At 34.2% G+C, this 26,359-nt stretch overlaps 1 protein-coding gene across 2 annotated transcripts in view; it reads right to left on the reverse strand.

The window, feature by feature from the left end:
* The window catches only part of TBC1D5 (TBC1 domain family member 5), a 543,265-nt gene that overhangs the window by 483,424 nt on the left and 33,482 nt on the right, over positions 1 to 26,359 (reverse strand). For both annotated transcript variants that reach the window (XM_080807878.1, XM_080807881.1), the window contains exon 2: positions 8,441 to 8,503. The gene's annotated coding sequence lies outside the window, so the exon portion shown is untranslated. The remainder of the gene's footprint in view (positions 1 to 8,440; positions 8,504 to 26,359) is intronic.

The following is a 26,359-nucleotide window of genomic DNA, read 5'->3' on the forward strand; positions in this document are numbered from 1 at the left end:
TCACACATGCCACCACTACTAACCTGGTGACAAATCTCCAAATAAGAAAACTAGAAAAGAACTAACAAACTGAAGGATGAATTAACTCAAGATAACTTCCCCAAACTGAAAAACACTTGCTTCCAGAATGAAAGGGTCCTCTCAAGTTCCAGTATAAACAATGAATAAAATCCATTCCAAGACACACTATGACAAAAATTCAGAGGTAAAGATTCTAAAAGCTTTCAGAATAATAAAAAGAGGTCATGCACAGCAGAAAACAATGCAGTAAGGGGGAAAAAGACCTGGAGTTCTTAGAAGCAACACTGAATGCTGTGAAACAAAGCCTTCAAAATTCTAAAAGAAAATTACCTACAACCTAAAAATCTATACCCAACCAAACTATTAATCAAGTCTGAGAGTAAAATAAGGGCATTTTAACCCTTCCTAAGATGTATGTGCATATAGTAAGGAAGTGAAGCCAGAAAGAAGAAAACAAGTTGCAATCACAGATAAGGACCAAAGCAAAGCTACCCAACCTCAAAGGGTATCAAATCCTTGACCTTCTAGATCATGTCAGTACCTCATAGCATGAATGAACATGGCAGTATCAGCTAAAACAAACAAACAAACAAAAAACAAACAAACAAACAAAAACAAACCAGTAACCACAGTAAACAATACTAGAGGAAGCAATCAGAAGCAAGTACTCTTTGCCTAGGCAAAGATGCCTGTGAGGCTGGAGGGAAACCCCATGATAATGCCTGTTAGTCTTCAGATGAGTCCCCACATTAAACCAGTAAACGACTGCCAAACTGATACACATCCATCTCTAAAGTTATGCTCATATGTGTTATAAATAGTATCACTCTGAAGATAAACAAAACCATGTATCTTACAAAAAATGCATGCATACACACACATTTTCACTCATAAAAGGCTTTAACTGGATTATTTTGTAATTAGATTTTATTTAAGAAACCAATAGCAAAATGTAACAGTATAGTTTCTATGAAGAGAGAGGATGATTTTGAGAGATAACAGTTCAAGATGGTTCTAAATAATTAATATCACTCAACAATTTCAGAATCCCCCCAAACTGATTAATTAACATTAGTTATTTTTCAAATTTCAAGTGAAAAGCTATGCCCACTCTATCTGGGTGTCTTATGGACAAAATAAAATCTTTTTTCAATTTCATTATTACATAAACTTCTTATGCAGTTAATTTTCGCTTACAAATATATCAAAGAAATCAGAGTTAGTCCCTATATTCCTAACCAGAAGAGTGTTTAATGCTGAAGCATTTAATTCTACATGAATTGTGAGTTTTGATAGACGCTCCAATTTAATCTGGTAGTTGGAAGAGCTATGAGGAATAAGCACACATTTCTACAACAATGGTGCTTAATCCCACTAGATCCAATGCCCCTTTTGTTCTCTGTACTGTCGTGAAATGAACTTCAGAGATAATAAAATCTAACTACACACAGAATGCTTTTTTAAAAACCAATATTAATTCCCTAATCATAATATTAATGAAAATGAAAGTAATTTATATCAAAATACTCACTCCATTAAATAAATGCTTAAGCATAGCTAGTTAAGAAGGGAGAATAAAAAAGTCACATATCTGCAGCTATATATTATATATATCTATATATAAAAATAAATTTAGATCTAAGAGACAAAATAAATCATTCTCCATAAGAAGTACAAGAAATTTAAAAAGGAGCAGTATAGGAGCACTGTAAAATAAAAATTAGTGTTAAGTGATTACAGACAAAAATTAATTTAATGTGAAGATAAAGAAAGAAAGAAGCTTAACTGAAATAAAGATTAAAACGCCAAGACAAATTACATACTGTTCAAATGGAAAAAATTACGAAATATGACGTTAGTGCAATTGACCTGGGTTTTATCTTTAAGTGTGGTGTCAAACAATTGCCTGTGCTAAGACATGGTACAGTGTGATTACAATATATCCCAGTAATACCACCATACCACCACATTGTCAAGGTATGTATACGTTAAATCTCTAGTACTTAAAATACAATAAAGTACTTTAGACTATATTTTCCTAAAATAGAAAATAGTATATAGAGTATGTAAAGAAATGTACTATAAGAAGTTACAGAGAAGTTATATAATAAACCCCTAGAATGGTATCAGATAATACTGAACACGAGACAACATAAAAATACGTAATTTTAAAATCTAATTTTAACAACACATTTACTATCATTATTCTAAAAAATGAAATTTTAATATTTAGGATTGCAATTATAAAATACCTTTAAATAATCCTCATTAACTAATAAAATTCAATGAGTTCCATTAATTTAAAATTCAGTTTGTTGTTACAAAAGTCTTAAATACCTTGTTACATATTTGCCATCAGTATCCCTGAGCCTCCAGTAAACTGCATTACTGAAATGAAAGCTTTTCACCTAAATTTCTAGTTAGAAATGCTATATATAAATCAGGATGTGGAAAGAATGTGTGAAGTAAATTACACAGAATTTTGAGAGGATTTCTTTACTCTCCTTAAGCTTCCCCTCCACACAAACTTCCCCTCAAGTGTAAGATTCTTCATGTAACATCTTACAAAACGTTGTCAGTATTATCAAACATGAAAATACTACCACTTTATCTTTTAAGAGAATTTTAAGCAAGCAGATGTTGAGAAGGTACACGGTACTCAGGACCATCTTTTGCAGTCTGAGACTGCCCCATGCATTGTAGGATACATAGCATCCCTGAGCTACATACATTAAATGCCAAAAACATTCCCACAATATTGTGACAAACAAAAGCATAATTTCCAAAATTCCCCTTTTGAGGCAGCACGCTCTTATTTAGAAATCATTACTCTAGAAGTCTTATAGCAAAGAGCGTACTATAGTGAAAAAAACAATAGAAAAAAAAGTGTTTCAAAAACATAAAACGCTTACAAATTATACAAAAAAAAAAATTGTAACTTGGGGCACCTGGGTGGCTCAGTGGGTTAGGCCTCTGCCTTCAGCTCGGGTCATGATCTCAGGGTCCTGGAATCAAGCCCTGCATCGGGCTCTCTGCTCAGCAGGGAGCCTGCTTCCTCCTCTCTCTCTGCCTGCCTCTCTGCCTACTTGTGATCTCTCTGTCAAATGAATAAATAAAATCTTCAAAAAAAAAAAAATTTTAACTTGCCAATTTTATCCTCTTCCAGACATCCTTTCTGTGGCCTATATTTTTTGATATTGTGTAAAAAGGATGACTTAAAGAGATTTGATAACCACTCTAGATCGTACATATAAATCCTCTTTATATAATTTTGATAGCTTTCCTATATATGATCTTTTTAATATTCCAACTCTTACTTAGTCAAAGTCAAAAATAGAATATAATCAATAAGTTGTGTATGTATAGGCATGCCATGCTCACATAATTTCATTGGTGTGGATTTTACTTTGTTTTTGTTGCTGCTATGTTGTTTGGTGTTCACTGTTTCACTGAGCAACATCAACACTAAGATACTGCATTATAATACTCAGTATTATTAAAGACTCATATGTCACTATTATTTAGTGCCCCAAGAAATCCTTACTGTATGAGTCCCCTTTTTTATTTGCAAACTCTAAATTTAATAAGGTTCTATTTAATTAGTCCAGGATTCAAATATACATTCATGCCAAATTTAGCAACCGCATGGGAGGTTAGGGAGAAAGGTATTTGAAACATTTCCACAGGAACAACCTTGGGTTGTTCTCCTAAAATATCAGTGCAGGGACCCACAGTACTTCACATGCTATCCACAAAATGGACGAGGTGTGAAAGAAATTTGTGTTTAATGTGACCTTTGGCTGTACTTTCACTTGTCATAATTATAAAGGAGCCACTCTCAGAGCCAATACATAAGTTATGTTACTACTCTTACAACTACAGCAGTATTTTATGAAGTACTTTATACTGTGACAAACTCAAGGCAGAATGTAAGGAAGCTCTTTCTTTGTTACCAGGCATAATAGGCCTTTCTGAACAAAAGAGTTCTGATATTTTATACATATATATGAGTAAGAATTACTGCACAAGAATTTTTTCTTTTTACTGGGCAGACAAACACAAATATGGCAGTGTGATTACCTGGTTCAACTTAAATCACCTATGCTCTGGAGGCAAATAAACTGGAACTTTAATAATCTAACTATGACTTTAATAATGCAATGTCATTATAGATAAATACGTGTTAAGAGGGAATTAAAAAGAAAACTACGAAAACCTTTTCTAGAGATTCCTATCTTCCTATACAAAATTTCACCAAGGAAAAACAGCTGTTTTTAAAAAATATTTCAGCAAAACTGCCAACATACCAATACATATGACATGTAACATGATTTTTTTGAGGCAGGAGGAAACACTGGATCATCCAACATAAGATTATAAATTTGGAAGGCAGAACAAAAAGGATTAGCTTTCAGTACAACATTAAATATACCACCAATTAAAAGATTTAGAAGGCAAAATGAGCACAGACAATCCTGTAATGTATGATATGAAGAGAAGTTTTAGAACACTCTATTATACCCTGAGCAACTTTGCCAAACCCATAGTAAAACCTCTTTACTTTCCTCTTGGAAATAGCCTCCAAAAGCTGTGAAACATCAGTCACAGTTGATAAAAGTCATAGCCACAAACCGTCTTCGTTGCCTAACAAAAACATATAAATACTGGCAAAAGAAGTCAGTTTTATCACAAAATCAAGTATTTTTACAGATACTGTACATGAATGAACATTCCTCTTAAGTACAGGTTATATAAGGGTATTAGGAATTACTCAATAGGCATGTGAGATATTACTATCACACTAGTAATACTGTGTCCTGAATTGGAAGATAAGATATATGGTCATCCTAGCTATTACAGCATTTCATATTACCTAAAACACAGATTTTGAGGATTTTATGATGTAATTACTTAATTACTTGGAAACTCTAACTTAAAAACTTTGATCCATACCCTGTTGTTCATACAAATGCAGCTACCTATGGCACTCACATCAACATCACCCAAACTCTACTAACCCTAGCTCATCTGTTTTCTGACGTCTTTCATGTGCTTCAGACCCAGGATAATAAAGGACTTTCTTTGTCTTCAGGTAGCAAACAGAATAGCATTCTCTTAGCCTCAAACCAAATTCACATTTTTCCTTACGCCCAGAGGCTCTATAGAATCTTTTAAATAATTACATTTAAGTGTTTAAAATTACAATTGGCTATTTTCTCATCCTTTTCACACACATGTTAAAATAGTTAACTGTATATTAAACTCTATATATTTAGGGTTAATTTAATGGTACATTTGTGGCCATTTCTATAAAAGCCCATGCATCACACTCTTAATCATTCTTTTAACAATATGTGTCTAATCCTGCTAATACCATTATTTTCATAAGGAAATCAGACTTGACCTAACAGAGCCCTGGAAATGGCCTTGGACTTAAGAGTCCAAAGATCTGAGTGGTGGACATCCACCAGGCAAACCATACAACTCCCTGAGGCACAGATTCTTTTTATGTATTCTGATCCACTACATGGGATTACAAGAATAATCAAATCAGAAAATTCAAGAAGCTCAAGTACTGCCTACTATTTAAAAAAGATGACCAAGTATAACACAAAGTGACTATATTTGGCAAGTTAAACCTATCAGAAATAAAGAACTACATTCTCAAAAACAAAAAAAACACCCAATACTGATGAATACCAACTATACATGCAAAACTGTAATGGGCTAAGAAAGACCCCTGAGAGTCACTCAGTGAGTCCTAATCCCAGCGCCATCACTTACTGCCATGTATGTGGCAATGAGCAAGTTACTTAACATCTCCGAGTTTCTGTTTCCTCGTTCATAAAATGAAGATAATAGCTGTATTTATCTCACTGTGAAGAAAAACAATTGATGTAAAACATATAAGCCCTGTACCTGCACATAATAAGTGCTCAGTAAATGCTAGCTATTATTATGAAACTCTCCACTGATGTCTCCTTCCAAAAACAAGTCCTAAAAAACTGTTTTGATGTCAGGAGAATTTTTTCCATATGTGTGCATATGTGTGTGCATGCACATTATATTTATCTTCCAATGAAGACCACTTGGATAACACAGTTAATACCCCACAAATGCATATTAATAGTGTGGCTGGGTGTATTATTGTGACAACTAACATAGTAAGATCTTATTCAATACTGGAGAAGAGGCAGCTTTTTCTTCAAAAGAAGTCCACACTGGCATACAGAAGCACATTCTGAAATAAAATTCCATATCTGACACTATTTGTGGTTGTTCATCTCCAAAACAGAAATCACAGATATGTATAATACACACATTTTTAAATCCATGTATATAAATCAAATGAAACCACTTCCTTTAAGGCAAACATATGAAGACACTAAAACAATATTCCAATTAAACATTCATATATTCAATATTTCAAAATAAGAAATATGTGTGTGTGTTTGTGTATGCATAATTTACATTCCATAGTAAAACCTGTCTACAGAAGCCATTTTTACCATATTTCAAAGGCATCCTGGGGTGCCTTCTGGCTCAGTCAGTTAAGCATCCAACTCTTGATTTCAGCCCAGGCCATTATCTGAGGGTCGTGAAATCAAGCCTCGCATCAGGGTCCATTCTGGGTGAGGAGACTGCTTAAGAGTCTCTCTCCTTTTCCCTCGGCCTCTCTTACTACACACCTGTCCTCTGCTCACGCTCCCTCTCTCAAAAAAATAAAAATGTAAAAATAAATTAAATCAATCAAATTAAATTTAAAAACAGCATCTAACTTGAATTGTATAATGCTGCCTCTCTCTGAAATATTAAAACTGTAAAGTACACGGTAATTCACTGCAAGCAAACACAGAAGACTAAGTTGTGCATATGACATTCTTTTACCCAAACAACTACTTAACCTATTCATTAAACCCATTCAATGACAGAACACTAATAACTGCACTACCTTATGAAACAGGATCAGACGAAAGAAGAAATACTCTATTTGGTTAAAAATAGAAACTTTACATAAGAAAATTATGAGCTAAAGTCAGAGAAATTATAGCTTTCATTTATAAAAGTCCTTGTCTATTTTAGTTCATTAAAATAAAGTTGTATAAAACTTTCCATAAGGGATATGATATGATAAGTATGTCACTATGACTGATATAAAAAGCTATGTCAACATCATGCTATTTGCCAAATACACATATAATGAGAATTTTAAGAAATAAAGGCTACAACGGTCAAATTTATATCTCAGGGACCCAAATCTAAGTTTGACTTCATTTCTCTGAACTTTCTTGAAAATATCCCAATAGTAAAATAGATTTGCCTCTAAAATAAAGTAATAAGACTATCAGTTATTCTAAAGCAAGTAAGAAATGCAGATCTGCCCTTTAGAGATACAAAGGATAATGTGGACTGAGGTTTACATGTTCAATCTCAGTTACACACTATAGGCCATATCATTAATCTGTAAGTGACTCTACACTGAGTATACACACGGCACATAAACATTCTATCATCAGTAACCCTAAACAGGTAAATTTAGAACTAAACAAAGCATAACTAAAATTTCACCTCTACCATAAATTACTAAGGAAAAAAAAAAGAAGAAAAAAATCCATGGGCACTGCAATGAATACATTTTTGCCTTAGAGCTAATACTTTAATTTTAAAGAACCGTGAAGAAAAAAATCAAAACTAGTCAGTAACAATGCAGGCTCTAAAAGCAATAAACTCAAAATTAAGTTATAAATAATTTAAAGCATGTCATGAAGATGTATTAATAATTCATCAGATAAATAATTTACTAAATAATCAAATAAATAAATAATGAAATACATAAATAAATCAGCAAATAAATAATTCTGCAAAATAACCTAAACAATAAGTCACCCAAACAAATCACAAGCCTACAAAACTACAATGATTTTCTGGATTCTGATAGTTTTAAATAAGCAAATGTACATAAACTAGATCAATCCTTGTTAGAATTAGAAATATTTTTCAGTGCTATTGGTAAAATCCTCATCTCAATACATAAGAACACATTCTCAATTTTTAAAGGACTGCATTGGATTAGTTTTTATAAATTATTAATATGATTATAATATATCTTGCTCTATATTTTACATATAATATCTTTGCCTAACATATTTTCCCCCAAACAACTAGATACTTAAAATATTCTTTTTTTTTTTTAAAGATTTTATTTATTTATTTGACAGAGACAGAGGCCACAAGTAGGCAGAGAGGTAAGCAGAGACAGAGAGGGGAAGCAGGCTCCCTGCTGAGCAGAGAGCCCGATGCAGGCCTCGATCCCAGGACCCTGAGATCATGACCTGAGTCGAAGGCAGAGGCTTAACCCACTGAGCCACCCAGGCGCCCTTAAAATATTCTTAAACTTCTTTTTCAAAGCAATACTTACAGGATAATGGTGCCACTGCCTTTCTGATAGTTTTCCTATCTTCGCCAAGTCTTTAGAAATTTTCTGCAGAGATAGAACAATAAGAATATTCTTAATTATTACAGATGAGATTTCATCACTAGCGAACAAGGTTTTATAATTGTACAAGGTACCAATGGGAAGTGGACATTATTATTTGTAAACTACATAAAGTTTTTAGAAGTCTTTAGTGGACTAAGTACAAGCTAACAGAGGCTAGCTTCCTCTATTGGAACTGACACACAAGCTGTTACAATTGGCAGGATTTCAGATATAAAGGAAAAAACTCTGAAGGACAAAATGATTGGCTGACATCTAATGCTATCCTCTATTTGAGAAGCTCAAAGTCCTTGATAGAATACATGAGATCACTTAACTGTTACAATTTGAATATAATGACAATCTAATTAGAGCACCACAAAGAGTCAAACACAACTGACCTCATAAATCGCTGGCCATTTAAAGTTTGTATCTACCCACAGTATAGTACTCCTGAAATCCATAAACAGTAGATCCCAAACTATGAAAACCTTTCACAAGGAAATAAGAAACTCTAAAATGGGTTTTTGCCACATTACAAATAAATTCAAACAATACAGTACATTTGAAGAGAAGACTGTCTATGGTCCCCAAGTGTAAGGGAAGATTCTAACTTTATCTTCACAACTTCTATGTGAAGGTTCCTTGAACTATAGACCCCTTAATTCTGAACTCAACCTAAGAAATACAGCAAATCCTAAAATATCATAAATTGGTTAGAGCAATGGTTCTTAATTGGGGAACAATTTGCCTCCCAAGAGACATTTGGCAATGCTTCCATACATTTTCGGTTGTCGTAAGTGGATAATATTATTGGCATCTGGTGGGTGGAGATCAGGGATGCTGCTAAACATCTATAATGCACAGAAGAGACCCCCAAAAGGAATTATCTGTCTTCAAATGTTAAAAGAGCTGAGGATGGGAAAACCTTAGGTTAGAGTAAAATGATTTTTAGTTGTGTATGGTTTTCTTTTTATAAAATAGTACAAATTTTGTTCAGAGATGTAAAGTCTTTTGTTATATGTATAACATTATGGGCAGTGGAACACCCTGGGGGAAAAAATTGTGTATTCGTGAAAGGTGCATGTGGGAACTCTGCACTTTCTACTCAATTTTTCTGTAAACCTAACACTGCTCAAAAAAAAGTTTAAATTTTTAAATGTGTATCCTTTACTCTTTCACTAAAGTTATGAACTTTCTTAGAATACTAAAAAAAAGTTTACAGTAACAAAAATTTTTTCATTTATCAAAATTCTTCCAATAAAGTTACTAAGAATATTAAAAGTCACATTTATGAACTGACTTTGTCAAAGTGACTACCCAAGATATTTAATATTAAAAATTCATAGGGAATTTTTAAAGGGATTATTCAGATACAATATACAATCCTCAATGGTTTGTGGTTAGTTTTGTGGGTTGTTTTGATTTTGGGGCTTGGAGAGGGGGTTTTGTTTGCTTTTGCCCAAAAGCTACAAAGTGTTTTCTGAAATAATATTTGTGATAATTATTAAAAGCACTTAGAAACAAAATTCCAGCAATATAGCTAACAAAAACATCCAGAAATTATGTATCATTTAAAGTACTTTCCTTTCAGTACCAATCTCTCTCCAGTCTTAAAGCAGATTTTTGTTTGCAACATAGATCCAGAATCTACCATGACACAGTGCATGTTTCCTTATAGTTAACCTATTACATTACTACATACAGTATTAAACAATCATATCCTTTATCAGATGGGATTAGGTCATATCCTTCCCAAGCCAAAAAATGTTAAGTTATAATAATATAATGATTTAAACAAGAGGGGAAAAAAGGGATAGAATTCTCCCCATGTAAATGTCCAGAAATAGACAATCAAAAACTGATGTGGCAGCTCCAAATATTGAGGACCTAAGTTCCTTCCACCATTCTGCTCTACTACATACTGTTTCTACTCCAAGTTGCCTCACACTCCAAGAGGACTATGGGCACCCTTGCTAATACACATTACAGGCAGCAGCAAAAGAAAGGGGAGGGAAAGGCCCACCCTGCTCCCTTCTAACTCTCCCGTGTAATTTCAGCCTACAGTTTATAAACCAGAGCTTTGTCCTTTGGCCACACCTAATGATTTGGGAGGATAGGAAATGTAGTCTCCAACACTGGTAATAATGCCCGGCTATAATACTGGGGTTCTTCTTAGGAAGATAGGTAAAATGAATTCTGTAGGGCAAATTGTAAGATACAGACTACAGTGGAGGTTACAACTCTTCAAAGAAAATAGGAGATGCACTCAAAATTTCTCAGAAGGGTGGTTCACTGCAAATTATTGGTACATGTACATACGCGTGTGTATGTGTCAAAGAAAACCTAAATGTTTAAGTAAATGTTTAAATAAATTTAGGGATAATCTCAGAATAGAATGCTATATAGTCACTGAATACCACACTCTGCAATTTTACTGATACGGAGAAGTGTTCATAATATTAAATGGTATTTAATATTATATGAACACATACATATATGTATACACAGTATATATTTATACATACACATAGACACATCATTTATCTATATCCAGAGAGAGACAGATCATATACAATTCAAGAGAATTGAACTAATCTACATGATAATAGTGGTTTAGGCTTTGGGAACTATAACTGTCATTTTCCCCATTTTCTAATTTTTCTACAATGAACACATACTATACTTATGATTTCTTTCTTAAGATTTTATTTATTTATTTGAGATAGAGAGTGAGAGAGAGAGAACGAGCACGACTGGAAGGCAGAGGGAGAGGGAGAAGCAGGCTCCCCACTGACATGGGAGCCTGACACAGGACTCAATCCCAGGGCCCTGGGACCCAGACATGAGTCGAAGGCAAATGCTTAACCAACTGAGCCACTCAGGTGCCCCACTTATGATTACTTTTCATGAAGATTTTGGCCTAGATGAGGAAAAGCACCTTATAAAAGTAATTAGATTCAAGCTTCAGTTTACATTTTTACTTAGAATTTGCTCATAATTAAAAAAAAAAGTGGAGGTAAATCTATAATTGAGCTGTATCTCTCCCAACTGAGGCAAAACCTGTAGGTTTCCCTTTAGTTGGTAGTAAGAAGCTAACTTATCTGTGCCCAACTTGTTTTCAACTTACTAACATTCACGTATCACATTTGTCAGCTTTATACAAAGTCACTCCTAGCCAGATGCTACATCCATCATTCCTAACAATTTACCCTGACATATTGATTACTTTGTTCATATCACTCTGTAGAACTAATCATTCGTACTTCATGCTTCTACAAATCCTTCCACTTTCTGTATTTCTCAATTTTTTTCTACTCTATTGCACATTTTTCTGGTTACTTATATAATGGATACCTCTAACAGAAATTACATCTTTCTTATATCCTTACAACTATTTTGCATTGTCTTGAATTTTCCAGAGCTATTTACTGGATATACACACCACTGTTACATCGTTATTATATTGTACTGTATTCTTACATTGTTAGAGACTTACTGTCTCTAAGTCTCATAATTTGGAACACCTCGAAGTTCTCCACATTTTCTAGAGTGATCTGATTTCCTAAGCCCCTATTGCTATCATATAAAAAAACAGAAAAACAGGAAAAAAGACAAGCAACTGATATATTTAAAACTACTAATATGTGTACTGAATGGACCAAAACAGCAAACAAATAAAAAAAATTTACGGCCCATGTACTCTAAAACTTGGTCAAATAAGAAACAAACACACATGTACACATCACACACACACACACACACACACACACACGGCAGGAGGAAAGGAGAGAGAGAAAGAAATTCACAAACAAATGTAAAAAGGGGCAAGTATACAATCAGGACAATATGTATGTACTACTAAATATCCAAAAGTAAAAGCCACAGGCATGGATAATCAGGGAAGGCTCTTCAATGGAGACCAAATCAAGAGAGGGCTAGGGCAGTGGTTTTCAACTATGGGAGACATCACCCCCTACAAAGGACCTTTGGCAATGTCTGGAAACACTTTTGTTTATCACAAAGGGAAGTCACTAGTTGCATCTAACGGGCAGAGGCCAGGGATGCTGCTACGATCTTACAATGCACAGGAAAGCCCTCATGGAAATGACTTATTCAGCCCAAAATGTCAACAGTGCTGGAAGAAGCAGTTGGGAGTCAAAAGAAGAGATAGCATTTAAGCAGAATGGAATGACATGAGTAAAAGAATAACTATAATACACGATGTCTTTAATAAACCATAATAAGGCTAGTGAAGGAACAGGAGAAAAAGAGATTAGAAAACATACATGGGCATAGACTGTGATGGGGGCCTACACAATAAGTCTGACAGACCAAAGAGATAAAGAAAAAAGAGATAACGAAAAATGTATATTATAATAACAAAAATATAAGAAAGCTAAGGCACAAAATAGCAACATACATGATAAGAAACAAAATTGTATATAGATGGGGGGAACACAGATTTCCAGCAGTATGGCAGACTAGATACCTTGATACTATTAGATGTTACTTTTGAAAGTTAGTAGAAAAATCTATTTCAATGAACTGCTTAGCTAGCAAGAAAGTACAGTATTCACATAAGCCATAAACAAAAGAATAAGCAAAACCAGAAACTACCTTTTATCTTGAGAGTATGTGTTCCACTGCACAAAATGTAGCTTACATTTTGATGCCTACACACTCAGGAGACACTCTAAAAGTCTATCAAAAGAAAACACCTCTAAAAAGCTGTTACACGAAAGGGCTACATCCTCAGGTTAAGAGCACCACAAAGATCTCCCTCCTGTTACCCCTTGCAGTCATACCCACCCCAGGCCCCACCACCTCTAAACCCTAATCTGTATCCCACTTCTATAATTTTGTTATTACAAGAATGTTTTATAAATTCTCTTTTGACACAGTAAGGACAAAGTGTAACCCTCAAAAAGGTTCTCAGACTACACACTACATGTATAAGCCAATAAATCTCAAATGACAATGTCATTTAAAGTACTGTTAAACTGTTAATACCCCCCAAGCCCTGGGAAAAACATGGGCAAATTATTGGTGAAAGAAAATAACTTCAATCCAGACCTCAAAGAATACAGCAGCTTTCAAAAAACTCTACTCAAATTAAAAAAAAAAAAAAAGTCACAAAACATACAAAGATACTAGATACAATAAATGAGTCAACACAAAAAAAAGACAGCAGGATTAGACTACAGATTTCAACTACTGAATAGATTATACAATAAAGATATTCCAAATACCACAAAGGCTTAATATATATATATACAAGTTAAATAAATGCTCAAAAAATCAAAAACATAGTTTTAATTCAGGGTAAAAGTTAAATAAGAAGACTTAATACAAGTAGAGAAAGAATTAGACGTTTAAAAGCTATCTAAAATTCAGTTCAGAGAGATAAAGAAAAAATATGTAAAAGCAGCTAAAAATACAAAGAATAGAGTAAGGTCTAACAAAATAATACTGAAACCATCTGTGAAGAGCCATTTTTCAAATTGTCAATCCATAGCAGACAAAAGTTGTAAAATTCAATAAAAGTGAATTTTTTTAAAAAAAATCTGTGCTTGGATGTCACAGGAATATCAACTTGTTATTAAAAGTTTCTAAAACCGTACACTTCAAATTTCTGTCCATAATTCATAGACCAATGAAATCAGTTTGTAGACCAACACTGACCTGAAGATCACACTTTAAGTAGCAATGCTCTAAAACACAAGTAGATCAAGATTAGAAAAGAACTTAAAAGAGAAAACAGGGTATAGGTAACATTCAAATAAATAATGGTTGAAAATCTCCCAGCTTAATTGAAGACACATTGGACAATCTAAGATGTAAGAAAAAACAGATAATAAAGATACAGCTAAACACATGGCTATTAATTCATTCTCAGCACAGAGGCTTCATCTACCACAATTCCCCCAACACAATTCCTGACTAGCATTTTCTACCATTATTTTTTAAAACAAACAACTTGAGCTAGATGTATGCTAAATAAACAAAACCAAAACTCAGTAAAGAACGTTACTAGAGAACACGTTTTAAGAGCTAATGATTTCCTCTCCCAGTGGAAACACTCTGTCCATACTTCCACTAAACACCAAACTCTATCCATACTGACACTGACACAAAATTGTGCTTATTAGAGTTATTTTTTATAATGTATAAAGTTTATGAAACAAGAAGATATACATTTTTATATTAGCACAGGCTAAAAATACCCTCAATTATACTGAAAATGGGGACAAACCAGAGAGGAAGACAAACCATGAGAGACTGTGGACTCCAGGAAACAAACTGAGGGCTCCAGAAGGGAGGAGGGTGAGGGGTAGCCGGGTGATGGGTATTACAGGTGGGCACATGTTGTGATGAGAACTGGGTGTTATACACAACTACTGAATCATTGAACACTGTATCAAAAACTTACTATGTACTATATGCTGGCTAACTGAACATAATAAAAAAATTATACTGAAATGAACAGGATTCCAATTTCCATTCACTGTCCTTCTCAATGTGAGGTGAGCTACATAATACTGCACCATACTTTACCTATCAAATCCTCTAAGCAGAACAGATTCTTTTATTTCTAAATGCAGTTCATTTAAAAGACCCCGCTCAGACACCTAGCAGAAATCAAATATAAATTCAAACCTACCTGAAAAACAGAAATTAAGGCATCACACCACCTGATGAAGAATCATAACTAGTACCTCTGTAAATGTCTGGTTATTTTTCAAACATATGACACATCTAATTGAAGCATCACAATAACCTAATGGGACCTCGGTTTTATATAACAGATATAATAATAGCTAGAAGCTTAAAAAGTGAAAGAACATGTTGAACAGCATCAAAAAATATTCAAGAAAAGACATGTAAATTAAATGTAACAATATAAACAGAAAAAGATATCCAAAATCTAATCAACAGCTGCTTCTTAGCATCATTCCCCATCACATGCAACTAAAAGGACAATCACTAGGCATACATAACAAATAAACTAAATGAAATGATGTATTAACCTATTTGATTCAGTGCCACTAAATTCAAACAATTCAGCAAGATTTTTAAAAATTTAACAGCTTATTGAACCTTAATAAGATTCACATGGTATTACATCTCAGGATATAGAAAAATAATTTAAATAGAAAGTAAAGTTGGGCTAAGCAGTTAAAACATCCATCTGGTAAGTGAGTGAAGGATGAGAAAGGCAGAAAGCTTTTTGAAAAACTCAGGGGCAAGGTCCTTAAAGAAGAGAAAGTTTTCTCCAAATTATTCCATAGATGTATTGATTCAAAGTTAACGCCTGAGCACATAAATGACACAAAACACCTTAACTTTGTGCTTTAGAATAAAGATGGATTTAAGCTGGAAATGCATGCTGAAGTTTTTTGGTTTTGTTTTGTTTTTTTGTGGGTTTTTTTTAATGCATTGTTTCAACCAGACTCAGGGGTCAGGCTCTGAGAATATTTGGCCTTATAATTAAAATTTTTTTTAAAGATTTATTTATTTGAGGGAGAGCACGACACTGGCAATCCCACGAGTGGAAGGAGAGGCAGAGGGAGAGAATCTTCAAGCTAATTCCACCCTCAGGGTGGAGTCTGTCAGGGCTCAATCTCACAGCCCATGAGATCATGACCTGAGCCTAAACCAAAAGTCAGATGCTTAACTGACTGAGCCACCCAGGCACACCCTTATAATTTGAAATTTTAATAAACCACACCAAGTTTAACTAATCACCAATCATTCCAATACAAAGAAAAATGAAATATCCTTTGGTGCCTTTTTGAGTTTTTACTCAAGTTTATAATCAAGTTTGTGTGTATTCTCAGCTGCTTCAAGTCTTCTCTGTGGAGAGAAAAACGCAGGCTTTAAAAAATTAGATATACATACACACACACATACAAACACACACACACCCATATGCAGAAAATGTTCCCATAATTATAAGCTTTTCACTGGTAATTCCTGATCCTTACTTAAAACATGGAAGTGAATAGGTAAGTAAGTTTTTAAGATAATACTAAAAACAACAGTCTTTTAAAATATTTAAGTAAAAGCAAATCAAAGATCTTCTACAGCAGCCATAAAAAGCCACAAAGCCAAAATTCATCATCATAAACATTTGTAAATGGCTTAAAATTGGGGGAAAATAAAGGTTCATACTTTGCACCCCTTGAGCTTACTACAGGGATACTCAATAACTAAAATTACAGATAGCTACATCCTAAGTCAGAGAATCAAAAGTTTTCCAACAAAAACACCCCTAATAAAGTGCCCGAACAGGCAATAAACTCATACATATGGGATATTGGGAATAGAACACAAAATAGCTAAAGGCAATCATTAATTTTCTTCAGCAGTGGGTATTATTTTAAAATAACTGTGCTAATTCTCTCCCATTCTATATAATCTCCCTCAAATTCAACTCGAAAAGAATGCACAATGTTTGTACTACTTCCTCACAGAGCCAGCACTAAAAAGGGTACAGTTAAAGGTCTCACCTTTTTGCTCAAACCAGAACCTCATGCCTTTATTGGAGGAGTACAGATATTTACACATGAAGGAAAGTTAATTCTAATAACTTCCTAGGTTTAATCAGCTATTCTTTTCCATAAACACTGAATCCACCAAAGAATTAACTCTACCTTTACATATCCAGCATTAATAAGCTGTTCTGTTACAAGTTTTTAACCAACTCATTTCTTGAATAAAATCTTTAAAATCACATATTGTATTATAGAAAAATAATTAGTAACCATGTTATAGATGACTCCTTTTCAGCAATTAAGGAATAACTCTAGTATTAAATTGCAAATATTAGCAAGAAAATCAAATGGGAGATAGTTCATGCCTTGTTCTCACCTAATTATGAAAATTATCTAAAAAGGTTATAGGACTTATTTCAAATTCTATATAGTTAGGAGTCATAACTATTCATAATTATACATTTGAGTGTAAATTATCTTAAATTAAATATTCTGAATTTAAATTATCTTTATGAATTTTATAATTAAGCCATTCTTATCATTTGTATTAAATCCTTTAACAAAAAAATTATAGCTAATCTAAAATTTTAAGAACTGTATCTTTTAAAATAAAGTCATTAATTCTCAGTCACCTTTTGATTGGATTGCCATTTACATGTAAGGAAATATGGGTTATTATTTTTGCATTTAAGTTCTAAGAAAAGTAAATAAAAATCATTAACTAAAGGTTATTTTAAGTTTTTAAATTTAAATTAGTGAGTTTTCTAAACTTTGGGATAATTTTTGGTAAATGCTTTTTGTTTAAAAATTATAAACTTCCATATAATTATAAATGCAATTTTAATCTAAGTTATTTAATTTGACATAATTTAAATTCAAAGGTATCATGAATAGTTATTATAACTTTTAATTACATTGTATTTGAAACACTGATATCACTTTAAGAAAAAAAATTATAGGTCATGCACTATCTCCACTTCATTTTACTATGAATACATTTTATCACATATAAAAATTGATCTTTATGTTCCAAAAAATATATATTGGACATTATATCCATCTTCTCTCTTTAATAATATTTATAAAAATTTTCAGTTATTCAGAAAATCTGAGTTCAGATTTTAAAGTACATTTTTTGGGTAAAGTTCCTAGAGTCACTTAGATAAATTTAATTTACTGAATATTTACTGAAAGGATTAAACCATTATAATCAAATACTTTTACAATAAAAAGAAATCAATGCAACAAAATGTCCAAATAGGAGAAATAGTTCATGTTTCTCCTGAAAGCCCAATTATTTCTATATATTCTAATATACAAAAGTAAACAGTTGTTGGGAGTTCTTTTTGATGGCTTTTACTTTTGTGAAGTAAGCACAAACTTACTGGTTAATGGCAGTTAATATAGCTTCTCCACAACTATAAACATAAATAAAATAAACAATGAATACCTTAAAATAGTTACACTTCTCTCCATAAGAAACCAAGTTAACTTCTTGAGCAGAAAGAACTGAAAAAAGAAAAGCATGCTATACTAAGTGCCATGAAACCCAAATGCAGATAAAGGTGTAAATGGAATTCATTAGGTAAGTTTTTTTTTTTTTGAGAAATTTTCGAACTATGAAAAAAAATAATAATAATATTACAAATATCTACATTTCCCCAACCAGAATTTATAACAAATGGCACTTACATTGTGAATTCAAACTCCATAAATATGAACCTTTGTTTCACTTTATGTATATTTACAAAAGAATAAATAGAGATAAAGTTAAAGTCCACTATTCATCATTCCTAGTGCCATTCCTTCTTTTCACCTTCTTTTCATTATTAGCAACCACTGTCATGAGACTGGCAAGTACTTTTACATTTTCCACATTTTTATTTACATATTGCAATAAGAGTCATGTTTTGTGTTATTTTTTCAATTTTCATAAATGGTATACAAAAAACACTTGCTTTTTCATTTAACATTATCTTTGCGATCTACTAATATAGATATACTTCATTCCTTTTTTTAAAAAGATTGTATTTATTTGGGAGAGAGAGAAAACAAGTTGGGGGGAGGGGCAGTGGGAGAGAAAGAAGCAGACTCCCCGCTGAGCTGGGAGTCAGCCAAGGAGCTCGATCCCAGGACCCGCGGATCACGACCTGGGCCAAAGGCAGACACTTAACCAACTGAGCCACCCAGGAGCCTCTACTTCACTCCTTTCAACAATATGTGATTCAGTACTTCCTATTACTTTATAATAGAAATACTATTATGAATAGTACCCTAATATGAAGCTTCCTATTATGAAGTACTGAATCACATATGCAGACCACATCTTATTTATCCAATCATCCACTAATGGACACTTAGATTGTTTCTAATTTTGTACTATTACAATGCTTTAAGGAACATCCTTGAGCAAACCTCTATGTTCACAATATAAAAACATGTGAACTTTATTCTCTAAAGTAAGGTTTCTCAACCTCGGCACTACAGGCGTCTTGGATTGAATAATCCTCTGTTGTGGGAGTCTGCCTTGTCAACGGTAGGACGTTTTAGCATCATCCTTGATCTCTTCCCACTAGATGCCTCCACAGATGTGACAACCAAAAAGGTCTACAGGCATTACCAAAAGTCCCTTCGGAGGTGACAATGCCCTGGTTAAGAACACTGTTCTAAGGCATACATGAAAGTATATACATGTATATTTTCTACTTTACTGAATACTGCGCAACTGTTCTCCAAACAGCTTTATCAATTCATATTACCATCAGCATATAATACCTCTGATTTCCAAATATCCTTGCCAGAACTTGATAACATACCAATTTAAATATTTCCAGCAAAATCATTAACTTTCCAAAAGGAGACTGCCATTGCAACTCAAGAAAAAAGGTACATGTGTGCTCCTTCCAAGAAATTATAAAAACCCTAACTGTAAATGGAGAAATTGACTTACATTATACCCTTCTCATGTTACTTTGCCTTTTTTTTGCTAAGTGAATTTTTCTTGACATTGATTATTATTAGTATACTGAATTAACTCTAACTTCATAAAACTTATTTTTTCTAGAAGCTTCAAAACTATGATCTTTGGTCCACAATTCGTAAAACTTTCAATATCCTAAAGAGTTTTAAATAGCATACTTTAAGTGTTTCAACTGATGTCCCCACCTGTAGAAGGTTCCTCCTCTAACACTTATAAATTGGTCACATCTACATATAAAAGTAGGCTAGAGATATGCAACTGGACATCCATGATGAAAATATCTTCTACCAAACTTCCTATATATAAAGAAATCTACTTAGCAAACTGATTTTAAAACTGGTAATAAGACTGAATCAAGATAGTGGACTCAACTCACACTGTAGCCTCCCTATCTCATACGAAATCTACAGAAACTAGATCTGAAATACATGGTCTCTGATTTCCAACTTCCTGTAAAGATCAATTGCAATTCCCACTCATCAGTTCTATGAAATGCTTTCGTTGTTTTTTGATATAAATTCTACTTTGGGCTAAGCAGTCTTGTATGAATTTCTGTTACTGGCACCAAAAGAACCTTGTCTAAGACAGTGGCACAATGAAATGTTGATTCTACTGACAATGATTCCAGTGCTGACCAGACTAAAAAACCAGAAGGTAGACCAGAAACTAAGAGGAATACCAGAAATACAGAAAACAAAATCTTAACTGAAGTACAAACAACAACAAAAAAACTACCACATTTGCTGCAAAATACAGGAGTTTCTCTGAGAATCCCAAATACAAAAAAAGCTATGTTATTTGAAGCTAGAGAAGTCTGAAGGCTATCAGCAGCACAAAGAGTAAGAATATCAGGCAGGCTACCTCCACACCTCTCACTCCCATGCCTTAAGGTGAAGCAGCCAGTAAGAGAGGTACCTGTTTGTCTCCCCGTAACCTCCTGCCCCCAAATAGGAGTGTGGACCCCTGGTAAAAAATAGTTTGTAGAAGACTGGTACCCCACCTAAAGAAAATGTATCTTAACATTTTATTATCCCAGGTTTCTGAGGAAATGTGTAAAAATGATCAATAAATGCTTTAGGAAGATTAATCCTGTATCAGTAAGAAGAATGAACTAAGGGGTGCCTGAGTGGCTCAGTCGGTTGGGTGTCTGACTTTTGTTTTTGGCTTGGGATATGATCTCAGCGTCATGGGATCTGCCCTCTTGATGGGCTCTGCACTCAGGAGGGAGTCTGCTTAGATTCGCTCTCCCTCTGCTCCTTCCCTCTGGCATTCCTGCCATCTCGCTCATGCATGCTCTCTCTCTCTCTCTCCAATAATTAAATAAATCTTAAGAAAGAAGAAGATGAAGAAGAAAAAGAAGAAGAAGAATGAACTAAAAAGAGGGAAAAATACAGATAGGAAAGCCAGTCAGGAAACAGTACAGGCATGTAAGGACTTGAAATCCAGGGACTCTAAACAGAAAACACAGATTCACCTAGGCATATTAATAGGAATGGAAAGAACCTGTTGAATGACCTGATGTTACAAGAGAGGAAAAGATAAAGACTGCTTCATTTATTTTAGGAAAATGCTCATTATAAGTTTTGCTTATTACAATATCTGTAGCACTCAGATACCTGTAAGTTAATAAATTAATCTGAGGATAAAGAAGTCAAAAGTAACCCTTAAAACTTGGAGGCTGAGAAGGTGGTATGAGCCAAATAAAGAGCAAAGTGTGGAGAGAACACTTGATTTCTTTTTAAAGATTTCTTTATTTGAGAAAAAGCGTGAGAATGTGTGTGAGCAAGGCAGATGGACAGAGGGAAAGAGAGGGGGAGAGGGTCCCAAGCAGACTCTGTACTAAGCACAGAGCCCAAGGCAGGGCTAGATCTCACGACCCTGAGATCACAACCTGAGCTGAAAGCAAGGGTCCATCACTCAACTTAGTGAGCCATGCAGGCACCCCAAGAACACTTGATTTTAAAAGACTGTGATTATTTCAGTTTTAGAAATGCTGAGTTTGTTTCTATGATGGTTATTTTTGTAAAAAATATATATTTTCTTTTATACCAAACATATTTATAAGTTTTTAGCTTTGTTTAAGGAGGTATTCAATATGTGTAGAGAATAAATATGATATCTATAAATAAATATGATCAACTCATCTCTTTCCTAAAAAGTATAATATGAACATTATATTTAAGTTCCTGGTGTCTTCATCCCCAATTCTAACCTGCCCCACATCCCATATAGGAAATTACTATCCTAATTTTTTTCTTGATCATACTTTCACTTTTCCTTAACATTTTACCCTGTTTTTGTGTAATTAAACACTATGTTTAGTTTTTAACTTGTTTTGAACTTCCCCCATTAAAATAAGAACCACACTACAAGGCATACCTTATTTTATTGTGCTTCACTTCACTGCACTTCACAGATACTGCCTTTTTTTTTTTTAAACAAAATGAAGGTTTGTACCAACCCTGCATCAAGCAAGTTTATCAGCTCCATTTTCCCAACAGCTGCTCACCTTGTGTCTGTCTCACACTTTAGTAATTCTTGCAATATTTCAAACTTTTTTCATTATTATTTATGGAGATCTGGGATCAGTGATTATGACTCAATGAAAGCTCAGAAAATGGTTGACGTTTTCTAGCAATAAAAAATTTTTTAGCAATAAAGTATTTTTTAATTAAGGTATGTACATTGTTTTTAGGCATGATATTGCACACTAAATAGACTATAATATAGTATAAGCATAACTTTTTTTATTGTGTTATGTTAGTCACCATACAGTACATCATTAGTTTTTGATGTAGTATTCCAAAATGCATTGTTTATGTACCACACCCAGTGCTCCATGCAATTCGTGCCCTCAATACCCACCACTAGGCTCACCCATTCCACCACACCTTTCCCGCTAAAACTCTGTTTGTTTCTCAAAGTCCAGAGTCTCTCATGGTTCATCTCCCCCTCTGATTCCCCCACTTCACTTTTCCTTTCCTTCTCCTAATGTCCTCCATGTTATCCCTTATGTTCCACAAGTAAGTGAAACCATATATTTGACTTTCTCTGCTTGACTTATTTTACTCAGCATAATCTCCTCCAGTCCCATACATGTTGATGCAAAAGTTGGGTATTCATCCTTTCTGATGGCTGAGTAATATTCCATTGTGTTTATGGACTACATATTCTTTATCCATTCATCTGTTGAAGGGCATCTGGGCTCTTTCCAGAGTTTGGCTATTGTGGACATTGCTGCTACGAACATTGGAGTACATGTGGCCTTTCTTTTCACTACATCTGTATCTTTGGGGTAAATACCCAGCAGTGCAATTGACAGGTCATAGGGTAGCTCTATTTTTAATTTTTTAAGGAATCTCCACTATGTTCCAAAGTGGCTGCACCAACTTGCGTTGCCACCAACAGTATAAACTTTTATTATATGCACTGAGAAACCAAAAATATTCATCTGACTTGTTTTCTTGCAACATTAACTTATTAAAGAGATCTGGAACCCAACAAGCAATATCTCCAAGGTAAGCCTGGATATGTGTTTTTTCAGAGAAGACACACTAGTTTTCACTAAATATTGTATGTTTCTAAGATAATCAGTGTGAGTATATGTGGTTATAGGTCATTCATTTGCACTAATCTATAACACTTCAATATATGACTGTATGAACATGTTAATGTACACACAACTTCATCCTTTCTCCTACTGCTGTATATTTGAGTATTTCTAAGTTTACACTACTACAAATAATGCATCTAACAAATCATTCTTGAGCACATATCCTGGTGCACACATAAAAGAACATGACTTACAAACTAGAAGGGAAATTGTGTCACAGGTTACACATATGTTCAATTTTACAGATAATACTAAATTATTTTCACTCTATTATTTTCAAAGAAAAGTTGTTTAAATTAGAAAGCCAGTACACCAAAGAACATAAGCAATATAAAACAGATGCCTAATTAAATTTAAATCACAGGTAAGCACTCAAATCCACATTAAAAATAATCATCACCATTGTGTTACTGGCCAGCATTACAAGTTAAAATTATATCAACATCTCACAGGAAATGGTTTCCTCACTCCCTTCTGTTTACTCAGTGGATGTTTTCATCTCAACATGCCGCTCTCTTAGACAAAGTTTTCTGGGTGGCAATAACAAAAACATATACAAAGGTACTTAGCCCAAAATGAGAACTTATATTGAAAAGAAATAGCGGTATCTCACAGAACTGATAAGTAGAAATTACAGTGGGAGTTGGAAATCAGGTACTACAAAGCTGCCAAGAAATAAATCCATTCTAACCTCTGGAACTAAGCTGCCTCTCAAAGGTGACAGACAGTTTTTCTCTGAAAGTAGGCTTCATTTTGCTCTCTGCACACCAGTCCCCTCCACTGTTTCTCTATGACCATAGGCTAACCATGGTTGTCCATGTCTCAGTAATACACATTTGTCTAGAAGAAGAACCCAATAGAATCTAACTTGGATCTTTTCCTTCCAACAATTCTAAATTGCTGAAAAACTGCTTAACCCAGGTTAACACAGGGGTCTACCTATGGTCCCAACAGCTATCTGTACTAGGAATACGATGGTCCTACTTTACAAACACTATAAAGCTTTAGAGGCCTACCCTTGAAGCAGAAGCATCAATTCTCAGACAAGGGCCTATGATGGACAGATGTAACCGAAAACATCTACAACGACCAAGGTAAAATAATGACAGGTAAAATGGATTATAACTAGGAGAAACCTAACCATAATTTCACACAACTGACACCTACAATCAGCATTCAAAAGTCAAATATGCACATACCCAGTGGTCATTCCAATAGCAGATACCAGTAGTTTACTCTCTTGTTTTTCTCCACCGGCCCCTTAAGTATAGTTTGGAGCTACGACACCAAAAGTACAAGTAACAAAAGGAAAAATAAATATCACTAAAAATTTAAAACTTTTGTGCTTCAGTGTACAGCTCAACACTTCAACAAAGTGAAAAGACAACCCACAGAATAAAAGAAAATGTTTCTAAGTCATTTATCTAATAAGTGATTTGTATTTAAAATATATAAAGAATCTTGGGGCGCCTGGGTGGCTCAGTGGGTTAAAGCCTCTGCTCAGGTCATGATCCCAGGGTCCTGGGATCGAGCCCCGCATTGGGCTCTCTGCTCAGCGGGGAGCCTGCTTTCTCCTCTCTCTCTGCCTGACTCTCTGCCTACTTGTGATCTCTGTCTGTCAAATAAATAAAATCTTTAAAATATATAAAGAATCTCAAAATTCGAGGTGCCTGGGTAGCTCAGTGGGTTAAAGCCTCTGCCTTCAGCTCAGGTCATGATCCCAGGTTCCTGGGATCAAGCCCCACATCGGGCTTTCTGCTCAGTGGGGAGCTTGCTTCCTCCTCTCTCTCTCTCTGCCTGTTTTTTCTGCCCACTTGTGATCTTTGTCAAATAAATAAATAAAATCTTAAAAAAAAAAAGAATCTCAAAATTCAATAACAGAAAGACAACCCAATTAAAAACCGGGCAAAAGATCTAAATAAACAAATCTCCAAAGAATATATATAAATGCCCAATAAACACCTAAAAAGATGCACATCATTAGTCATCAGAAAATTACAAATCAAAACCACAATGAAAAACAAAGTCAGCAAAATGACAAGGTAGGGAACTTCAAGTACTCTCACCTGACAGAAATGTCAAAAAACAAGCAGTAACTATCAGAAACCAAGTTGTTAAAACTAGGGAAAACAGATAAAGATTTACAACAAGTGACAAATCAAGGAAAAGACAATTTTAAAACCTGGCAAAGCAGCAACTTTAATCTATGTTCCTAGCATGGAACGCTGTTCCCAAAGACAGCAGAAGAGATTTTATTCACAAATTCATGTGAATATCTATTCTCACCTGTCTGGGTACTACCTGAAGGACTGATGCAAGATCCTCATCTCTGTTTCACCTAACTCAGAGCTCAAGCCAAAAAGCCAGTAGACATTTGAAAACATAGCAAACAGAACTGACAACTTAAAAATGCCTAGAACAAAAGATTACTATCTAAACATACAATAAATTACCTAAGTCACAGGAGCAAAAGCTGGGGAGAATTTCTTTGACAAATTAAGAGTATAGATGTAACTGTGAAGATAACACATACACCCACAACAATATGTATGCTGAGAAAAGACCTGAGATCATGATTCCAGAGTCCTGGGTGGGGCTCAGCCACATCAGGCTGCTGCTCAGCAAGGAGTCTGCTTCTCCCTCTGCATCTGCCCCTCCCTCCCACTTGTGCTCACTTGCCCTGTCCTAAATATATAAATAAATAAATGGAAGAGAAGATAATGGAAGGGAAGGAAAGACCTGAGAGATCTCTAAGCTTCCACCTTGGAATG

This window comes from Martes martes (genome assembly GCF_963455335.1).
Source record: "Martes martes genome assembly, chromosome: 1".
NCBI lineage: Eukaryota > Metazoa > Chordata > Mammalia > Carnivora > Mustelidae > Martes > Martes martes.